This window comes from Podarcis cretensis (genome assembly GCF_951804945.1).
Source record: "Podarcis cretensis genome assembly, chromosome: 11".
Taxonomy (NCBI): domain Eukaryota; kingdom Metazoa; phylum Chordata; class Lepidosauria; order Squamata; family Lacertidae; genus Podarcis; species Podarcis cretensis.
In genome coordinates, this window is record NC_137180.1 from 60959091 (window position 1) to 60981982 (window position 22892).

Genomic DNA, 22892 nt, shown 5'->3' on the forward strand with positions numbered 1-22892 from the left:
TCTAGGGAAATAAGGAATGTTGCATTTGACTGCACCAATGGATTACATTCCACAATTCCACTGGACAAGGAGAATGCGTTAGCTTGCCTGTCTGCCTGTGCTGTGGAATTTGGTGCCCTTCACCTCACTCTTAGGCTGTTGACTAGAGTTAGCCTAGAACAACCTGCTGCCTTTGGGGTGCCCTGCAGTAGGGATGATGGAGGAATTTGATCTTTGCAAACTCCAAAATATGAGCAGGCCTGATTTGCATATCCCAGATACAAAAGGGGATTGGATCTTAGCTATCCACTGCCTCTTGCCTTTTTGTGCAAGTATTATTGTTGTTATGATTGATTGATTGATGCAAAAAAAAATGAGGCACGGTGGATTTATCAGTCAACTTGTAAGAACACATCACTAAAAGCAACAGTAACCTGGAAACAGATTTAAGAACATCTAACCAAAGGCCCGTCTAGTAGTCTAACCACCAACCAGATGCCAATGGGAAGCCCTCAAACCAGACAGGAGTGGTACAGCCAGTGTGGTGTAGTGGTTAAGAGCGGTAGACTCGTAATCTGGTGAACCGGGTTCACGTCTCCACTCCTCCACATGCAGCTGCTGGGTGACCTTGGGCTAGTCACACTTCTCTGATGTTTCTCAGCCTCACTCACCTCACATAGTGTTTGTTGTGGGGGAGGAAGGGAAAGGAGAATGCCAACCACTTTGAGACTCTTTCGGGTAGTGATAAAGCGGTATATCAAATCCAAACTCTTCTTCTTCTTCTTCCCTAGAAATGGATGTTGAGACATACCACCTCTAGTCCAGTTGATGGTACTCAGCTGTCAGATTTAGTAGCCATTGATAGTTTTATCCTCCACAGATTTTTTTATCTGCTTTCAAAAGCCTTCCACATTTGTGACATGACCAAGCTGATTTGCCCATCCCTAATCTGGCATAAGTTAGTAATAAATTCGTAAAATGAGAAAGGTGAACTCAAAACCTGTGCTGGTCTGACCGGCTCATGTACCAAGGCAGACATATGTCTGATGGGACTACAATTTGCATGAACATGCATTCACGTTGCACAATCTTCACTATGCAGCCATGTGCAACATGATGCAAATGTGCTCACCAGCATCAACCTTGGCAGAGAAATGCAGGGATTAGATAGGAGCATCTCAGAGCCAGGAGCATCTCTCAACATATTGCCAATGCTAGGAAGAATGTTTCGGTGACAGGGAAAATCTTGCAAAGAACAAGTCAAAGTTATGGCTGGGGAACTTATTCATCCCTAAAGAATGGAAGTGGCATATAGACTCTCCCAGATACAAAACCCAAAGGCTTGCAAATAGGGCACAGGCTCAAGGGTCTGCACCCCTGATTTGGTTCCCTGTCCCTTTGTGCCTTTGCATGCACTCCAAATCAGGCCACTCCATTTGGATGAATGCAAACTAAAAGCATACAAAATATATGAGCCCTCCAGAAAGCCGTTTGGCATTCTCCAAGATACACACACACATATCGGAGCGGAGGCCTTAATTTATAACAAGGTTTTATATTCCACAAATAATTTATTAAGATACAGAACATTCATCCAGGGGGATTTAGAAGTAAGCTCATATCCTCTGCGGATTGCACATTTCAGACTCAAAATTGGAAACAACGGAGTCGCCAAAGATTATTAACACAGCTGCAACACCGTAATAGGCGCCAAAGGTGGCTTCCAGCTGAGACAATCTCAGCAGGTCTCCTACGAGCTCAGCCGGAGGGAGGCTTCCCGTTTGGCACAGCTGATACAGATGATACCCTGTGGAACAAAAATGCATCTTCCATTTGGCTGCTTCAGTCTGTGAGATGCTCTCCGTCTCTCTTGGTCAGAGCTGCAGCATTCAAAGGGTACATCCCTAACAGGGCCGGATTAACCATTAAGCAAAATAAGCACATGCTTAGGGCATCAAGGGAAGGTATGCACCACAGACATTTTCCATTGCCGGTTATACCACGGACCAGCAACTCCACTTTTCAGTTTACAAATTCTGAGATAAAACCCGTCTATATTAATTTAAGCACGAATGCACAGGATTCAGCTGCAAGCTAGTAATTAAATTGCTCATATCGTGGAAAAAAAGTGGAAGTGTACAAAAACAAACATTGTTTTCCACCTTACTGTAGGTTTTGTTTCATTTTTTGGGGAAAAATATAATTTCATTTTATGGTTTTGAATATTAAGAGAAAATGGCTAATAAATTTCCTTGAGGACATTAAAAAGCAATTGCTAACTGATATGGAAATTTGGAGAACTGAATTTAAGATTTAAAAAAAGAAAAGAAATTTGAGAGCAACCAAAACTGACAGATCTTCCCATTCCTATGCATGACCTTATAAATTTGTTTCCTATGGTTTTGGTTTTTGCAAATCCACTAAATTTTTAGTAAAGCTTTGAAAGAAGATTATACTGGGCTGTATCCAGTGTTAGGAGGTATATTGGAATGAATGGACATGCTTGAAATAAGCCCTATTAATTTTAATGGGTCTACTCTGAGTATATGTCACTCGGACACAACTCATTATCTCGTTTCCACTTTTGTTTTGTCATTGGCATTTGTATGTCTTGAGAGACAATGGAGTGTGCCTCTGGGGTTGAAGTCAAACCAGAGGAGAAATATAGCACTTTCTGTAACTCATAACTGCTGCCTGCCATGTTATTTTTGCTGCATTAGCAGTGCCAAAGTGACTTCTCTAGGGTGTAAGCCTGGGCAGTTTTTATGGAAGTCCTAGGCTGCCCAGATGACAAGATCCCTCTCTTAGTCTCACTGATGTAGTCCACAGGAAAGCAGAGCAATACATTTTTCACCAGCTTGGCTGCAAGAATTGTCAGGAGGATGTATACAATATATCATCCAACCTCTTTTGGTTAAGCATATGCCATTCATATTACGCTGCCAACTCGGCTATTACATCCTATTCCCAAGAATTGCCAGATAGTGGAGATGGACAGAAATGGATCCACACTGCTAAAAGCAGCTTCACATGCTGCATTTTGTTACAAATGTACAACTATAGTATCCGATGTACAGCATCCAGTTTGGACCAAACTCCTCATCCCTAAGGATAGGAGCTTTACAAATTAATAAAAAGGATCAGGCTGTATTCTTGAGAATGGTTGCCTTAGGTTCTTTCAGCTGTGAACTATGGAACATAGGAAGTGATTTTATTCCGAGTTGAAACAATGGCACATCTACCTCTGTAGGCAGTACCACTGGTCCATTAATCTCCAGGTGGGAGATTGTGGTATATCATTTAGATATCACTTACCACTCGGCCAATAAAGCGAGATGAGCTCCGCAACCCCGGAGTCAGTCACAACTGGACCTAATGGTCAGGGGTCCCTTTACCTTTACCTGCAATAAATACTATAGCATTTCTGGCTGCAAGAGGGGGTGGACAATGTCTGTTTTAGGCATGTTCTCTGTGGAACATTATTGTTTGTAGAGAACAAGATGCCATGAAGAAAGTGAAAAACCTTCTATTGTGTCCTCTAGCTGTCTAAATGTGGAAGGTTCCTTCTAGAGTGGAGCGGACATATATTTATCTTTAAAGTACAGCAGCCAATAAATTTCATGTAAAGTAATATCTGGGGGGAAGTTTGCAGAGTCCTGCTCTAGCTGATCCTCTGCAGGTATCAAGAGGAAAGTTACCATCACATTAAGGATAATAGTGACGTTTCTTTTCCAGGGGTTAGGTGTCTTGTACTCGTTCATCTTTAAAATTAATAATAACATACAGACCTAGAGTCTGAAATGGCCCAGCCCACACAGGCTTCTACCAGGTGATTATCCTGAATGAAAAGCTCAGCTGTGAGAGATAACGAATAGCTGCCCTGTATGTTTGCTTCATTTTCAGCCTCATTGTCTGCCTATGGCACTCAAAGCTGCATACAGTTAAAATATTAAAATTAAAACGATAAAAAACAAAGCAACACGTAGCATTCCAATTACATAAAATAGCAATAGCAGCTAGCAGGGAGAAATTGTGCAGTCTACACAGCAATTTAAAATCCGCAGCCAATTAGGCCCTGCAAAATGCCTTCTTAAAAAATCCGTTGATGTGGGTGCTCAGTTTTGGAAGGCCAGAATGGAAGATGCCAGAGAGGTGGCCAGGTATCCTTTGCCAAAAAAGGATGTACATCACAAAAAAGGAAAGGTCAAGACAGGATACCAATTTACATAAAAGTTGCATATGGTGATCAGTATTGCCATATTTCAAAAATCTGGACACAAAGGTTGTTGAGCTCAAAAGGGGGGGGGGATAAAAATAAAAATGAAGTTTTGAGCTCTTTTAAATGAAAAGAACCAAAATCTACACTACTGGCATGTGCTGCCATATGTCTGGATTTTCCCGGACATTTCAGTAATTTCCACCCGGATGCTGTCTACGAGGGCTGAATACTGGCTGTGTCCGGGAAAGTTGCTTTTCCCCCTGTTTCCCAGTTATGTGGTTCAATAAATGTTCTTGCTGTTATCGCTATGTCTTGCCTTGTGGGAACCCACCTACACTTCAAATAATCAAGATTCAGAGTCCAGCAAAGCTTGGGTAAACACATCCATGTAGTATCCCAGTCCTTGGGTGCCACTGACCTCACAGAGCTACAATTTCCAGCCCTCTTAAAAAACTACAGTTCCCAAGGTTTTCTGTGACTGTTGAAGTAATGTAAAGGGACCCCCCTGACTATTAGGTCCAGTCGTGGCCGACTCTGGGGTTGCGGTTCTCATCTCACTTTACTGGTCGAGGGAGCCGGCGTACAGCTTCCAGGTCATGTGGCCAGCATGACTAAGCTGCTTCTGGCGAACCAAAGCAGCACACGGAAACGCCGTTTACCTTTCCGCTGGAGCGGTACCTATTTATCTACTTGCACTTTGACGTGCTTTCAAACTGCTAGGTTGGCAGGAGCAGGGGCTGAGCAATGGGAGCTCACCCCGTCGTGGGGATTCGAACCGCCAACCTTCTGATGGGCAAGTCCTAGGCTCTGTGGTTTAACCCACAGCGCCACCCACGGTCCCTTTGAAATAGTGTACTAGTGCTTTAAATATGTGGAGTGGATGTGACCTCAGCTGAATCCCAATTTCATAAACAGTGCAATGGACGAAAGGTGGGGGGGGGGGAATCACTGCATGAACCATTTGAACATTTACATTTTTTTTCTCTCTCCATGAAAAATCATGAACACTTGGATTTGCATGTCCCTGAGGTTATCAATTATTTGGATGTAATAAATGCAGTGTATAGAGAGTGAGATTGTAGAGGGGAGGAGGGAGGGAGAAACACCTGTGAGAGCTGTTTTCAGCAGGGCTGCCTTTCATCGGAACTGCTGTCTTCTTTGTTTGTGAAATGTGGTTAGCTGCACTGTTTACTCCAAAAGTAATCACTTCTTCATTCAAACAGCTTCACCCGTAAATAGAATATCTTAGGACATTAATTATATGGGAGAGAAGTCCGCACGAAGGAGCTGTTACAATTCATTACTGTACATGAGCAGTTCGGAGGAGGGAGAAAATGTATGGCCAGAGATAATTGTTATTGCCTTTTGCTTTCTTGCGGTATTGGGGTAGATGGATTGGAAATGGGTTATCTTTCTCTCTGGTAATAAAGTGGCTACATATACATAGACACACAAAAGAGAAACGCTCACAGAGAGCCAAGGAGCATTACATCAGCTGAGAGTCAGGAGGCCCACTGGGAGACGGGTGGAGGTGTGACGATGTTATCTGGACCGTCTTGAGGGGCTGGGAGCTGGGGGCACTGTTATACAGTGGTTCCGCTCCTTCCTCCTGGGCCGTGTTCAGAAAGTGGTGGTGGGGGATGAGTGTTCAGACCCCTGGGCTCTCACTTGTGGGGTGCCTCAGGGTTCTGTCCTCTTCCCCATGCTTTTCAACATTTACATGCAGCCACTGGGAGAGATCATCAGGAGGTTTGGGCTGGGTGTTCATCAGTATGCAGATGATACCCAGCTCTACCTCTCTTTTAAATCAGAACCAGTGAAGGCGGTGAAGGTCCTGTGTGAGTGTCTGGAAACGGTTGGAGGATGGATGGCGGCTAACAGATTGAGGTTGAATCCTGACAAGACAGAAGTACTGTTTTTGGGGGACAGGAGGCGGGCAGGTGTGGAGGATTCCCTGGTCCTGAATGGGGTAACTGTGCTCCTGAAGGACCAGGTGCGCAGCCTGGGAGTCATTTTGGACTCACAGCTGTCCATGGAGGCACAGGTCAAATCTGTATCCAGGGCAGCTGTTTACCAGCTCCATCTGGTACGTAGGCTGAGACCCTATCTGCCTGCAGACTGTCTCGCCAGAGTGGTACATGCTCTGGTTATCTCCCGCTTGGACTACTGCAATGCGCTCTACGTGGGGCTACCTTTGAAGGTGACTCGGAAACTACAACTAATCCAGAATGCGGCAGCTAGACTGGTGACTGGGAGCGGCCGCCGAGACCATATAACACCGGTCTTGGCTCCCAGTACGTTTCCGAGCACAATTCAAAGTGTTGGTGCTGACCTTTAAAGCCCTAAATGGCCTCGGTCCAGTATACCTGAAGGAGCGTCTCCTCCCCCATCGTTCTGCCCGGACACTGAGGTCCAGCTCCGAGGGCCTTCTGGCAGTTCCCTCACTGCGAGAGGTCAAGTTACAGGGAACCAGGCAGAGGGCCTTCTCGGTAGTGGCGCCCACCCTGTGGAATGCCCTCCCATCAGATGTCAAAGCAATAAACAACTACCTGACATTCAGAAGACATCTGAAGGCAGCCCTGTTCAGGGAAGTTTTTAATATGTGACATTTTAGTGTATTTTTCATCCTTGTTGGAAGCCGCCCAGAGTGGCTGGGGAAACCCAGCCAGATGGGCGGGGTACAAATAATAAATTATTATTATTATTATTATTATTATTATTATTATTATTATTATCTGGGCATCTTAGCGTCTTATCAGGAGGCGGAAATGACAAAGCCTCAAACAGACCATTATAAAGGCACCGATCCAAGTAATTCTTGTGGTTCGGACCCTTGAGAGAGAGAATAATGAGAAAGAGCTTGTGTGTGGACACTGTGTGATATTCCAAATGGAAATACAACGTTGTACATGATGCTAGGTGCATGGAGGTACGGGACAACAAATTTCCAGGGGACAAGGCTGCCCATGGCTACTAGCCATGATGTTTTTCGGAATTGGCCCATTTGTGACTGCAGTTAAAATTTGTTCCCAGACAGGTCAAGCAGGGGAGAAATGTTATCCACACCATTCAAAGAAATATCATATGCCACCTTTTTCTCCAAAGAGCCCAAGATGGTATGCATGGTATACCCTACAACAATTCTCCGATTAAAATGGGGACATCCTATTCAATTATTATTATTATTATTATTATTATTATTATTATTATTACTATTACTATTTACACCCCACCCATATGACTCTGGGTGGCTTCCGACATATATATTATATATTATTATATTATATTATATTATATTATATTATATTATATTATATTATAATTATTATACAATGGTGCCTCGGGTTAAGTACTTAATTCGTTCTGAAGGTCCATTCTTAACTTGAAACTGTTTTTAACCTGAAGCACCACTTTAGCTAATGAGGCCTCCTGCTGCTGCCGTGCCACCGGAGCATGATTTCTGTTCTCATCCTGAAGCAAATTCTTAACCCGAGGTACTATTTCTGGTTTAGCGGAGTCTGAACTTGAAGTGTATGTAACCTGAAGCGTATGTAACCCGAGGTACCACTGTATTTACATAATAAAACATTAAACATTGAAAAAACTTCCATATGCCAGACTGCCTTCAAATGACTTGTGGGTCAGATAACGCCATCCCCTCCTACATTTCTCTGATGAAAATAGGGATGTCCTAAGGAAAAGTGGGACATTCCAGGATCAAATCAGAAACCAGGATGGACTCTGTAAATCTGGGACTGTCCCTGGAAAATAGGGGCACTTGGAGGGTCTGGCATGGTTTCACCTTCCTCATTTGATACCTACATTGCTGAAACCACAGGTTTTGATTTCTATTTAAGGTCCAGGAGTAGATTGGAGGGAGAAAGGGTTCTTGCCCAGGTTTGTCACCCAGTTTATTTAATTAACAGAATGTATATGTAGCTTGATTGTAATAGAACCTGACGCACCCGCTGGTGCCCTCTGGAGAATGCTTTTTCTGGCCTGCCATGGGATGAGCAGCACCCCTGCTTATGAACCTCCTGTTATGTGCCAGTTTTAATCCTGTCTTGTACATCCACACAGACGCACAAACAGGGCCTTCCCATTAAATCAGCTTCCTGGTGGAGTGCAAACTGGATAGGACAAAACCAGACAATCAGTCCTACCTCCATGGTTGTGGAGGGCCTTTCTGTGTTGTATACACTCCAACGTTCCTCAGATGAAAATAGAGACATTTCTTACTGCCCCCAACTGACCCTCCATTCCCCCTCACTTCCTATCAGAAGAAGGGGAGGGAGACACAACCTCCACCACCCTGAGAAAACCCCTTAACCCTGATTCCATTTTATTTTATCGTCTTGCAAATTTGCAAAAAAGAACAACACACACAAGAAGAGGAAAAACACACACAAGTAAAAAAACAAACCAATAAATAAATTTTAGAAAGGGGCAAGACTAGAGGAAGACACTCAAGCCATTTTTGAAAATACCGTATTTTTCTGTGTATAACATGTCCCAGTGTAGAAGACACCCCCTATTTTGGGGGACACTCAGGACTTCCGGTCAGCGCCAGCGATTAATGGAGGACTTTTCCCGGAGCTCCGGGAGAAGTCTGCTCCGCGGGTTTGGGTCCTGCTGCTACGGCGAAGCGGGGACCCTTAAAAATTACAGGTGGAGAAGCCTGTAAACAAGGAGGCTCGGCGGGTACCTTTACGACCCCTCTGAACTGCGAAAGAGCCTTTTTAAAGGCTCCAGAACGGTGTCGGGGGGAGCGTGGTGCTGAGAGCTGCTACCCAGCCTGTGGAGCGAAGCCGCGTCACCATTATCGGAGAGCGCTGATTTCTTCCGGCAAATTGATCCTGAAAGCATCTACTCGTGAGTAGGATTAAAAGCTTAAATTGGACTTCAAAGAGTAAAGAATTAAAGACTTAAATTGCTTGAAAGTTTAAAAGATTGGCCACCACGGGAAAGGCACAAAAAGGAAGTCTGCCTTACCGCATTGTAGTGAGAAGAAAGCAAAGAGACTATTAAACTGAAACCTTTGAGGAGTGCATTTGAATAACAAACCCATTGCCTTAAAGCAAGATACCCCCTCACTTAGCGGGCAGGAGAGGTGAGGGAGAACTCTTATTGAACTATTTAACCTGCATGAAAGGAAAGATTTAAATTTTATCCATTGTCTTTTGTATCCTGGGAACGGACTGCCCTGTAAGAAAGGAAAAAGAACTTTGAGCTATCAAAAGTGAGAGCCTTGAAATAATGGGAAAGATACAGTGTTGAGGATTTTTACCTGGACTGTTACATATTTGTAACTATTTAGGAAAAAAGTGCTGGAACTGGGGACTTTTTCCCCTTTAAAGAGACAGGGGGGACTTTGAGACAATATATCTGTTGTAAGAACTGTGAACTGTGAATGCAAGTTGGGAATTCCCCCCCCTAGAGGAGACTTTGTTACATTGTGAGAAACAACTAAGCAACTAGAAGCTGAGCCACTGGAAATTTACTAGTAAAAACAAATCTAGGAGTCTGGGACTGACCTTGGCCTGGCTGATAGTGGCATAGCAGATGGCAAAGGAAAGATAGATCAGACTCAGGAGAAAAACCTCAGATCCGGCAAAACTTACAGCACTACACAGCCAAGAAGGGCCTCAGTGATAGGAGCAGCTGTGGCCTCACAAACAAAACCTAAAGCTATGTCTGCAGAAGATGCTTTGGCGAAAGCTCTTGGAAAAATAAATGAATCTCTGGAATTTTTAACGAAACAAGGGACTGATACAAGTAAGCAAGTAGCTGAGATCTCAAAAAAACTTGATCTGAATACTTCCAGTCTAAAAGAATTGGGAACTCAAGTTACTGCTAATGCTCAGAATATTGGGAGACTCCTAGAGGAATCAGCTACTACTCGAAAGATTGCTGAGGAGGCAAGGGAGATTGCAACTGAAGTTCAGGGAAAAATACCACCGGTTGTAAAGAAACTGGCGGACCATGATTTATCCTTTGCTATGATAGATCTTCAAAGGAGGGATCGCAATTTAAGATTAAGATTTGTTCCAGAAAGTGAACAGGATAACCTGGTGGATTTTATTACAAAAGAATTTTATGACTTTTGGCAAGAAGGCCTGCAGGGGGAGGAGGTTAAGATTGTCAGTGCATTTAGACTTGGAATAAGACAAAAAAAGAACAAGCCAAGAGACTGCTTGATTACTTTGGGATCAAAGGAGGAAAGAGATAAAATTTTAAATTTGCACTATCAAAATACACTGCAAATTGAGCATTCTTTCGTGGAGATCTTCAAAGATAACCCAAAGCCCATTCTAGATGCAAGAGAGGACTACAAAGAGCTGGTTGTACTACTGAAAAAAAACAGAATCTTCTTTAGGTGGGAATTCCCCCAAGGCCTATCTTTCAAATACAGAGGAAAGAAAGTTAGACTAAGGACACTGAGTGACAAAGACAAATTCTTGAGAGATCACGAAGAAGACTTAGTGAAGGAAGCAGAACTTGGAGAAGAGCCAACAATACCAGGAAAAGGAATATTGGACTTGGCAAATTTATCGTTAGGACTACAGCCACCAACAGAAGAAGAGCAACAATTGGGAGCAGTAGGAGGAGTAAGTAAATAATCCCATCATGGCCCTGCGATTATTGAGCTGGAACTGTAATGGACTTAATATTCCTCGGAAGAGGAAGAACGTTTTTCATATTCTACAGAAACAACAATTGGACTTGATTTGCCTGCAAGAGACACATGTGACAAGAACACATAGAAAACTACTTATCAATAAAAAACTAGGACATGAATTTATATCATCTGACAGAGTGAAAAAAAGAGGAGTGGTTATATATGCAAAGGATAGATTGATGCCGAAACAAATATTTAAAGATGAACAAGGAAGATATCTGGCAATTGAAATCCAAGTACATGGCCAGAAATTTTTGATTCTAGGAATCTACGCACCAAATGAAGGCAAATCTGAATTTTTTAAAAAGTTGCATGAGATTTTGCTGGACTACATGGACTCAAATATAATTTTGATGGGAGATATGAATGGAGTTGTCTCTACAAACATGGATAAAGCACAAAGACAAGTAATTTCTAAAGATGGAAGGCTACCAAAAACATTTTTTGAAATGACTGACAATATGGACTTAGTTGATATTTGGAGATTAAAAAATCCTCTTGAAAGAGAAGGAACCTTCTTTTCTGAAGCCAAAATGACCTGGACTAGAATTGACCAAATATGGGTTACTAGAGGACTGGCATCAAAGATAAAAAAAAGTGGAAATCTGCCCAAAGACTTGCTCCGACTATAACGCCGTGAAGATGGAGATGAATCAAACAACAGCTGGCACTTTCAGATGGAGGATGAATGACTCATTATTCAGAGATAAAGAATTTTGTAAAAAGGCCCAAAAAACATTAAGAGACTATTTTGAAATTAACATGAGGACTAATGTGGAAAAAAGAGTAATCTGGGACGCAAGCAAAGCGGTCATGAGAGGTTTCTTGATACAACAAAATGTAATAAAGAAGAAAAGCCAAAACGAGAAAAAGGATAAGATATTAGAAAAAATTAAAGAAGGAGAAAAGAAATTGAGATCAAAACCAAAGTCTCAGGAGATCTTGAGAGAAATTAAATTATGCCAAATGCAATACATGGAACTGATGAACCAAGAAATAGAATGGAAAATTAAACAAATGAGACAGAAAACGTTTGAATCCGCTGATAAATGCGGGAAATTGTTGGCTTGGCAACTGAAGAAGAGACAAAAACTAAATACAGTGACAAATTTAGAAGTGGATGGAAAGAACATAAACAATCCAACTGAAATTAGAAGCTGCTTCCAGAGATATTTTAAACAACTATATACACAAGGGCCAGAAAAAGAGATTGATATAGAACAATTTTTGAAGAAAAATGGGATGAAGGAAATTTCATGTCAAGACAAAGTGCTTCTGAATCAGAAAATAACTGAACAAGAAATAGAAGATGCCATTCAAAACATGAAACTGGGACCCGACGGACTGACTTCCAAATATTACAAGGCTTTAAAAGAATGGCTAATACAACCTTTGAAGGAAGTCTGTAATGAAATCCTTGAGGGGAAAGAAGCACCTGATACGTGGAAAGAGGCTTATATCACGCTTATACCGAAGACAGATACTGAAAAGACCCAACTTAAGAACTATCGTCCAATCTCTTTATTAAATGTGGATTACAAAATTTTTGCCGACATTTTAGTTAAGAGATTGAAAAAAGTTTTGATGGGGGAGATTCATAGGGATCAATCGGGCTTCCTCCCGAGAAGACATTTATCAGATAATGTAAGGAATATAATAGACATTTTGGAAATGCTAGAAGTTAACATAAACACAAAAGCTGTTCTGATATTTGTGGATGCGGAGAAAGCCTTTGACAATATTTCCTGGACCTTTTTAAAGAAGAATCTCCATGGGATGGGGGTAGGCCAAGGTTTTGAAAACGGTATAGGCGCAATATATTCTGAACAAAAAGCAAAGTTAATTGTAAATAATGTAGTCACAGAAGAATTTAAGATAGAAAAAGGGACACGTCAGGGGTGCCCAATTTCCCCATTACTTTTTATTTCGGTCCTGGAGGTTTTGCTCAACATGATAAGAAAAGACCAGCTGGTTAAAGGGGTTCAGGTCGGAGCGAGACAATATAAATTAAGAGCATTTGCAGATGACTTGGTACTTACATTACAAGAGCCAGAATCTAGCACCAAAAGGGTTTTGGAATTAATTCAAGAGTTTGGTCAAGTGGCAGGATTTAAATTAAACAAATCAAAGACTAAGGTATTAGAGAAAAACTTAACAGTAGGGGAGAAGGAGAGGTTTCAGAATGAAACAGGTTTAACTGTGGTTAAGAGTGTAAAATATTTGGGGATTAATATGACAGCTAAAAACATGAATCTATTTAAAGATAATTATGAGAAATGTTGGAATCAAGTGAAAAAAGATCTAGAAATTTGGTCAAACATGAAGCTTTCCTTGTCTGGTCGAATTGCAGCTATTAAGATGAATGTATTGCCTAGAATGTTATTTTTGTTCCAAACATTGCAAATTGTTGATAAGATGGAGTGCTTTAAGAGATGACAGCGAGATATCTCTAAATTTATCTGGCAGGGCAAAAAACCCAGAATAAAATTTAAGATTTTAACTGATGCAAAGGAAAGGGGGGGATTTGCCCTGCCAGACTTGAAACTTTACTATGAATCAGCAGCTTTCTGCTGGTTGAAGGATTGGCTGCTTCTTGAGAACACAGACACCTTAGATTTGGAAGGTTTTAATAACTTTTTTGGGTGGCATGCATATTTGTGGTATGGCAAGGTTAAGGTTCATAAAGGCTTTAAAAACCATATTGTCAGGAAAGCATTGTATAATGTCTGGATTAATTATAAAGATTTGTTGGAGAATAAAACTCCAAGGTGGCTGTCACCAATGGAGGCAAAGGCATTGAAAAAACTTAATACGGAGTCTAAATGGCCAAAATATTGTGAAATCCTAGAACAGGAGGGTAATAAGTGGAAATTGCAGAGTTTTGAGAATCTAAAAGACAAAGTGCGAGATTGGCTTCACTATTATCAAATAATGGAGGTTTACAAGCTCGATAGAAAAATTGGTTTCCAGGTGGAAAAGTCAAAATTGGAAACAGAACTGTTAGAATCCAATACTAAGAATTTGTCAAAAATGTATAACTTGCTGTTGAAATGGAACACGCAAGATGAAACGGTTAAATCAGCTATGATTAAGTGGGCGCAAGATATTGGACACAATATTATGTTTGCTGACTGGGAAAAGTTGTGGACCACCGGTATGAAATTCACGGCGTGCAACGCCTTGAGAGAAAATATTATGAAAATGATTTATAGGTGGTACATGACCCCAGTCAAGCTTGCTAAAATTTACCACTTATCAGATAATAAATGTTGGAAGTGTAAAGAAAATGAAGGTTCATTCTTTCACCTCTGGTGGACGTGCCCAAGGATCAAGGCTTTCTGGGAAATGATATATAATGAAATGAAAAAGGTATTTAAATATACCTTCTTGAAGAAACCAGAGGCCTTTCTCCTGGGTATGGTTAGCCATGTGGTGTTAAAGAAGGATAGAACTTTGCTTCTGTATGCCACAACAGCAGCAAGAATCCTTATTGCCAAGTATTGGAAGACACCAGATCTATCCACTCTGGAAGAATGGCAGATGAAAATGACAGACTATATGAGACTGGCAGAGATGACGGGCAGAATCCGGGACCAGGAGAAGGAGACAGTGGAAGAAGATTGGAAGAAATTTAAAGACTACCTTAATAAATACTATAAGATTAGTGAATGTTAGATTGACAGGGGTTTAAAAATAATGTGGTTTTCAGAGATCTTGATTAAGAAAAGGAATGGAATTAGTAAAAAACTTTTGGGAAACAAGGGAATGGATTTGCTGATTGGATAATGAAATTAGAATACAAAACGGGGAGGTATGAGGAAGTCGGGGAAAATAGGTTGAGAAAATTAAGGTTTGAAATTATACTTGTTTTTTTATTATTATTCTTGCTGTTTGTACTTGTATGTTCTTATTGGAAATGTTAATAAATATTATTTAAAAAAAAAAATAGAGGAAGACACTCAAGCCATTTTTGAAAATACCGTATTTTTCTGTGTATAACATGTCCCAGTGTAGAAGACACCCCCTATTTTGGGGGACACAAAATTAAGAAAATGGGGGGAGATTGCCCTGAGTTGTTTAGCTTTTGGGGGGAGGATTGCCCAGACTTGTTGAGCTTTCTTGGGGGGGGGGGAATTGTTGAGAATCGCTCACCCGCCTGACCTATGCCGCCACTCACATGTGTTGCCAAAGCCAGCTATTGTCTGTCCCCATGCCAGCAGAAGCTGCCAATCACCAACCCTAGTGCCGCAGTGACAGCCAATCAACACCAGCCCTTGCCGCAGCCACCAATAATACGCCAAATACCCACTGACAATCTGCGACTTGCAGAAGCAACCAATCCCACGTCCCCCCCATGCACTATCTGACCCCCAACTTTTAAACATAATAATAAAAAAGCTCGTCTTATGCACGGAAAATTATGGTATTTTTTTTAAAAAATCAAGACTAGTTGCGCTGCTCTCTGATCCCCCTTTTCATTCTACCCAGGGTAACCCTTCCCTCTGCCTTCCCCTCAGAACCAGCACATTCCATGGGGCAGGGGCTGGGCCTTGGTGTCCCCAGCCTCTCCTCCTCCTTGCCCACTCTCCAGCAGCCACTGTGAGCTGCCCAAGGGAGGGGGCCGGCAGCAATGACCGCTCCCCGCCTAAAACGGGGGGCGCCCTTTGCGTGGACGCGTGCAGCCCCTAGATCTGGAGCGGCTCCAACAGCATAGGCTTGGCTTTGCTTTCCCTCAGGTGGGATACCTGGAGGTCTCCGCCTACCTCAGTCAGTTGTCCAATCCCACCTGGGGGAAGCGTTGCCAAGGAGACCAGGCCAGGTAGGGGAGGGATTACCTGCCCACACAATAGAGGGAGGATCTTACCTGGGAATCCTCACTTGGCTCCAGAGCTTCTCCCGCCCTACCCACCCTCAGTTAATGTCTTATTTTGCAGGTTAACTTTTCTTCACAGGTATGCGGGCGCTGCTACGTTAAGGTCGCTGTTAAAGGGCCGGAAAGGAATTTCCCTGAATTGGCAGGTTTCGCCTTTCCCGTAGCAAAACGTCACAACTTTGGTGGTATCAGGCCTTGGGCGGAATCCTTTAGTCCATCTTCCTCTTTGCGGCGGCGATACCAGGGTTCCCCGTTAAAGGGGTTTCTGAAGGGAGGCTTTGACCGTACGCCGAAAGGTCGTCATTGCTCTCCCCTGCGGCGGTGGCGTAACGGGGGCGGCTATCTCTGCTTGAACATATGTTCTCCAGAGTCGGCCCATCCCCCCCACACACACACTGGATAACCCTGATGCTCCCTAGGTCCCCGGCTGGGGACCGGGGGGGAGGGGGGAGAACGCCCAATGCCTGAGCCAAGGTCTACCCACATTTGAAATTTAATAAAGTTGTGGCCAATTTAATCCCATAGCACGTTGTCTTGAGTCGTTATTCCACATGACGGGGGAACCGCGCGGGATCTGGGGACTCCGCCTGTCCACGCAACAGCAGCCTTGGAGAGGCAACAAGACACTCCCTCCTCGCCACCACTGCCGCCACCACCGTTGCTTGGGTCAAAGACTGGCTCATCTTATTTCTCGAGCTCAGCAGCAGTGTGGGGAAGAGGGACAGGCCAGGATTAAATCAGTGGATGCTTGGGATGCGAACGTGATCTATGTGGGATGCACGTTCGCAACCCACAGCGTCTGCAACCCACAGCGGCGCATCTGCGCACGTGTGGGTTGCGATTCGGTGCTTCTGCGCATGCACAAACACGACTTAGCGCTTCTGCACATGTGCGACCGCCGAAACCCAGAAGTATCCCATTCTGGTACTTCCGGGTTTCGGCGGTACGCAACCCAAAAAACGCAACCTGAAGGGTCTGTAACCCAAGGTATGATTGTACAGCGGTACCTTGGATTGCAGACGCTTCAGGTTACAAACGCTTCAGGTTGCAGACTCTGCTAACCCAGAAATAGTACCTTGGGTTAAGAACTTTGCTTCAGGATAAGAACAGAAATTGCACAGTGGAGGTGTGGCAGCAGTGGGAGGACCCATTAGCTAAAGTGGTACCTCAGGTTAAGAACAGTTTCAGGTTAAGAACGGACCTCCAGAATGAATTAAGTTCTTAACCCAAGGTACCACTGTACTGGGGCTGTCCCTTGAAAAAAAAGGGGGATGTTTGGCAGGTATGGTATTTCAGTTGTGCCATTGGATGAATCCACAGAAAAGATGCCAGAGCTGTAATGTATAACACAAAAGTTGTCAAATTTTAAGACTGGACGTTTTTATTTATTTTTTTGGTGGAAGGGGGATTCTCTATCACCTCCCAGTAGTGCCCCCCCCCCCCGCCGCTTGTATTATGTTGGACCTAATCATCATGAGCATAAAACAAATAGCACTCTGCATTGCTGAATTGTCATTTGGAAAGCCATTCAATATTTAAAAACAATGGCTCATTTTCCACAGCTGAGGAGCTGTTTCCACAAGGGTCTTACCCTACCGTTTACTCCAATATTTAGAACATGTTTCTACAGTCAAGTATTCCCACCAGGAAACTTGCAAGTTTAAAAGTGTGCAATTTATTTCAGTTTAACTACACCATAACAACACCCTCAAGTGAATACAGATCTGTAATCTCCAGCTATTCATCTGAGTGCTGTGTTTTCAAATTGAGAGCTGGATCCTTCCAATTGTCTAGTGTTATTTCAGTGTGCCACCAGTCCCTGTAGTCTTCTCAATGAGAGCACCATTCTCAGCTGGCGAGGCAAGTGGTTGTACTTGGAATATTGTGCGGATACCTCTGAGGGCTTGTTTACATGAGCCATTCTCCTGGGCTAATAAACCCCTAAATTCATTTCAAACTCTGACGGCTTGCATGTACAATACAGTGTGAGTTAAGACAATGAAGCAAGTTGATGGAGGCGAGGATGAATCAGGGAAGTGGGGTGCAAATTTCCACTTCAAGGCACGCAGATATAGGAAAGACTCTCCTCCTGAAGAGAGGGGAGTGGTTGTGGTCGGGAGCCGGACTCCGCCTCAAGCAGGGGGCGTTAGCCCCCTGCCTCCCACTCACCTGGCTGGCGCCCACGCCCATCGGCAGGCACCCAACCAGGTGCCTCCGAGGGGGCGTGTACAGCAGCCGTAATACTGCAGCGCCAGCCCCTCCTCAGCCTCACTCTTCGTTGTCCCGTCGCAATTCACCCACCCTCCACTCTCTTTGAGCTCAGGGTCTTAGTTTTCCTTGGCCTTGCTATGGACCTTAGGTTGGTCACCCTGGTTTTCCGGGGGGCCTGGTAGGAATTTTTCCATTTGGCATTAGGCTTTTGGGTTTTTTTCGCCTACCTCGTAGCAATCGTCACAACTTTCATGGTATTGGTGGGTAGGTTAGGCATTGGAATAATGTGTCGTGGTGTCGAAGGGCTAGGTGTGGCCATCGCCTATGCCTTCAATTTTTGGGTATTCCGTTAAAGGAATCTGGCGGTCATGTATTCTGTCCGATGCCTGCTTGGCGGGTGGCCATGGCACGACCCTCGGTGACATCAGGGGAGAGCCTATAGTTGGATTAGCATCAACAGGCTCCACCTACTGGTGAATAAACCCCCCTTGTTTCAGACTCACCCCTCTCTGAGGGGGTGGAGTCAGCTGACGTAATCCAATGCCTAAGCCAATACCTTTTCACTTGCTGTAATCAATAAAGTTGTGGCCTTTTCTTGCCCATTAACCTTATATCACGTGTCCTTGTGTATTCATTCCACTTTGGGGGGGGGGGGTCGGGTCCTCGAACCACAACATAGATTTATGTGAAGTCAGACCATTCATCCATCTAACTCAATACTGTCCACACGGACTGGGAGCGGCTCTCCAAGGTTTCAGGAGGAAGACGCTGAATTAGATGGGTCATTGGCCTGGTCCAGCAAGCTGTTTTTATGTTCTTTGCATGAGGAAAGTTACGCTCTGCCAGTGCACCCTGCCCCATCTCAGTACCATTCTGGTAAACACCATTGCAGTGCCATTTTGTGGCACTAATTTATGTAAGCTAAATATGTGCGATGTGACAAAGTATTTCCATTTTAAAGCTGATGTTTAATTAACCAGTGTTTACAAACATGTATACTTTTAGTCCTCTCCTCCCCAAAAAGGAGGGGTTCCATGAGTCTCTTAAAAATAGCACAACTCCCTACCTTGCTATGTGTTAATATAACCTTCTCAACAGTTACCACCAATTGTTTACTGTAAAATGTGTGATTATTTCAGCATATTATCACCAGCCACCCCAATCTCTGCCAAATTCCAGGGTTCTTTGGAATGATGTATGGTGACTTAGTGTCTTTTAAGAATCTTGGCCCCTCCTTTCTTCCTCCCCCCAAAACCCTTGTTCAAAAACCTATATTTAAAAGGACATCTTTTTCCTGCGGTGACATCACACACCCTGTTACCCTGGTAACTTCCCCCTCCCAACTCTTCTACTTTCTTTTGCTAACTAGCACACAGCTGAGGGAGGAACTCAGCCCCCACTTGTCTGATGGTCACACCTTTTGTCAGACCAATGACCTTATCATCACCTACCTTTGTTCTTTGGTGGCACCTATCAGCTCGTCTCCTGATTAGGAGAACTAGCTCAACTGCCATATTTTTACACTTTGTGTAAAAATCTTCCTTTAGTCTGTAAATATTAGCTAAATTCTACCATTGACTAACTTCTGCCCCCTCCACAAACTCATAACACTATATTGAAGCTCTAATCACTGACTGTAACTTTTTCATGCTCATTGCCATTCAACCACCACCTTTCAATTTCCTTCTGTTATATGCCTTCCAACTAGTATTTCACTTCATGCATCTGATGAAGTGGACTAGAGTCCATGGAAGCTTATGGCAACTGAAGCTTTTAAGGTGCCACAAGACTCTTTGATTGCTTCTGATCAATTAGGATTTGGATCCGGGTTGGAAGTCCACCTGTCACATTGGATCCCTGCTCATAAAAGCTGCCACTAGCAAATCAACAGCTTAAAGCTTATTGAGTCTGGAATCAGATCTCTCAGGAACATCATGGGCAGCAATAATAAACAGCTGGCACTCCCTGCCTTTCATGTGCATTGCGTTTTCTCCACTGAACTGATGCAATAAGATCGAGAAATGAACCTCACAGCAACGGTATTTCATATCTGGGTCTTTGTATCTTGCAATATCCTTTCTGGTCAACTGCTCTATCTTTTGAGCATGTATTGATTTTCACAGTTCCAATTGAAAGTCTCGTTGTGGTGCATTTCGCCCTTCTCCACCCCAATTCCAGCTGTTTGTTTGTTTGCTTTGTCTTCCCACCTTCGCTTTTATGAAATGTTGTCACCCATGCAGATAGGACATGTATCCCTAGGTTTCTATTAAGCCTAGGCTTTTTGGCATGAAACAACACATACTCATCTAATGATTGAAGTGAGTGTTTGCATAGCAATCCTGGAGGCCCAGAGTACATCACAAACATTATCACCACCATCTTTATAACAGCCTTGGGGTTTGGGGTTTGGGGTTGGCACGTATTATTGAAGATTGTTACAACAGCAGCCTCCATTAATTTGTCTAATTCTCATTTAAAGCCATCCGAGTTGGTGGCCATCACTCTCCCTTTTGAGAGTGAATTTAATATGTGTTGTGTAAAGAAGTCTTTTGCATGTCAAGGTCCCCAAGCCACCCCCTCCTAAATAAATCACAATTCACACATAATTTTTGGTTAAGGTTTTTGGCATAATTTTGGCCACAACTTTATTAAAATACGTAATGTGAGTGGTTGCTTAGGCACTGGTTACGACTATCTGTCCCCGCCCCAGGACAGAACTGACTTCCAGATTCCAGTGGAAGCCAGTAAGGGAAAACAATACTGGGGAGAGAATGGGGCTGGGCACCATACCATTACCCCTCCCCGCATGCTCCCAGGGGCTTGCACGGCCCTAGCCCCTTGCCTGTGATACGGACAAAAGCATGGCAAACCCCTGGATTCCTTTAACAGAATTCCCTTGCAGCAGCAGCATTGGAGGGGTAGGCACAGCCAACCCACGCCCCTCCACCAACCAGTCTTTTAACCAATGCCTAACCGCAACCTTACAAGTTGTGACGATTTGCTACGCAGTAGGCAAAAACCAAATGGCACCAGCCAATCTGCCAAATGGACAAAATTCCTACCAGGCCCCTGCCCCAAAAGCAGATGACCCCATGACAGGTATAGCAATTTCAAACGCAACAGCCCTAAATTAGGGAGGGTGGGCAGGCGATCCAATGCATGCAGCAAAACAGGCTGAAAAAATCTGCGTGCCAAGAATATATAACCTTCAGGCCAACCCTCTAAATGGTAGCATCAAAATCTCCCCAACAAACCAACTTGGCCCAATCATATTCATAGCCATCCAAACAGTTCCACCCAGTAACCAAGAGGGGGTGTCTTGTTAGACCCCACCACAACACATGTTCCCCATGAAGAAGAACACACTTTGTCAATCCCGAATCTTCCAACATTCTGCCTCCTTGCACCCCTAAGTTCTATCATTTTGAGAAAGCGTGTTCTCCTTCATGGAGAGCACGTGTTGTGGTGGGGTCTGCTGAGCCACCCCTCTGTTACCAGGCAGGGTCTCTAAAGATGGCCTGGGGCAGTGATTGGTTCACTGGGTTGCTGGGGTAAAAGTTATGTTGCAATTTTGGTGGGAGGGGTAAAATGTTTAAATACTCTGCACACAGCCTGGAGCTTTCTCTTTGCTGCGTGCAACGGATCACCCGCCCACCCGCCCTTGAGTAAGGGGTTGTTGCATTGACCTTGCTATGCCTGTCATGGGGTTGTCTGCTGTTGGGGCAGGGGCCTGGTAGGAATTTTGTCCATCTGGCTGATTGGCTGGGCCATTTGGTTTTTGCCTACTGCGTAGCAAATCGTCACAACTTGTAAGGTTGCGGTTAGGCATTGGTTATAAATTGGTGGAGGAGGGGTTAGGATAGGCTGGGCCTGCCCCTCCATGGTTGCTGCGGAAAGGGAATTCCGTTAAAGGAATCCTGGGGCTTCCCATCTTTTTGTCCAATGCCTGGAATGGGACTAGGGCCGGCAAGCCTTCGGGGAGCATGCGGATGAGAATTGAGGGTCTGTGACTCAGCTCCATTTCTCCTCGACTTGCTTTCCCCCACACTATCTTTCGGTGGTGCCCGGAAGCCAGTTCTGTCCCCAGGCGGGGGGACAGATAGTCTTAACCAATGCCTAAACAACCACTCACGGTTTTGTATTTAAATAAAGTTGTGGCCAAAATTATGCCAAAAACCTTAAACAAAAATTAAGTGTGCGTTGTGAGTTATTTGGGGGGTGGCTTGGGGACCTCGACACGCAAAGTGGAAAAAAACACTTCTCTCTATGTATCACCCAGGAGGAAACAATTCTCTGAGCAACCTGTCCAGCTAAGAAAGAGGCACTAAGACACTACATGTGGTTGTGAGCCCTTCCTACTCTTTATTACCCCTCCCTCCATGCCAAGGGTATCTATTTGGAGAAGACTGGCAGGGAGGGAGGGATTGAATTCCATACTGACTTGGATCCAGCTATGAGAGAGCCAGACATTACTCAGAATGGGACCAGACATTTTCAGCGGGAAGGGGTGTTCCCTCCTTTCAAAGTTCTACACCACTGTCTTCTTTGTGTTTAAGGTCAATCAAACACCAAAGCCTTTAAGTACACAATAAACTGACAGATCAACAGTGGCACTAAAACAACTTTTTCCATCATTACATTCCTTGTGTATAGACCTTTCTAAGAAACTTCCTAGCCATGGTGACTGCAATGTCCAATAAGGCTATCGTCATTTTAAGAGAGGTCTTTCCTCCCCCAGAATCTGAGGCCTCTTGCCAATGAGGTGAATGAATTGTTTTCCAGCATGAATGTCATCACTTAATGTGATTATTAAACACGAGAGAGAGAGAGAGAGAGAGAGAGAGAGAGAGAGAGAGAGATTATCAGTTGGATAGTAGCTGGCTTTTTAATTGTCAATGGAGAAGTTATTAATTTGATACAGTAAATAAAAG

At 43.7% G+C, this 22892-nt stretch overlaps 1 long non-coding RNA gene across 1 annotated transcript in view; it reads left to right on the plus strand.

The window, feature by feature from the left end:
* The window catches only part of LOC307226445, a 135705-nt gene extending 117133 nt beyond the window's left edge, over positions 1 to 18572 (plus strand). Inside the window, exon 2 of the long non-coding RNA XR_013843428.1 lies at positions 18271 to 18572. This is a non-coding gene — a long non-coding RNA (uncharacterized lncRNA). The remainder of the gene's footprint in view (positions 1 to 18270) is intronic.
* The last annotated feature ends 4320 nt before the right edge of the window (positions 18573 to 22892 follow it).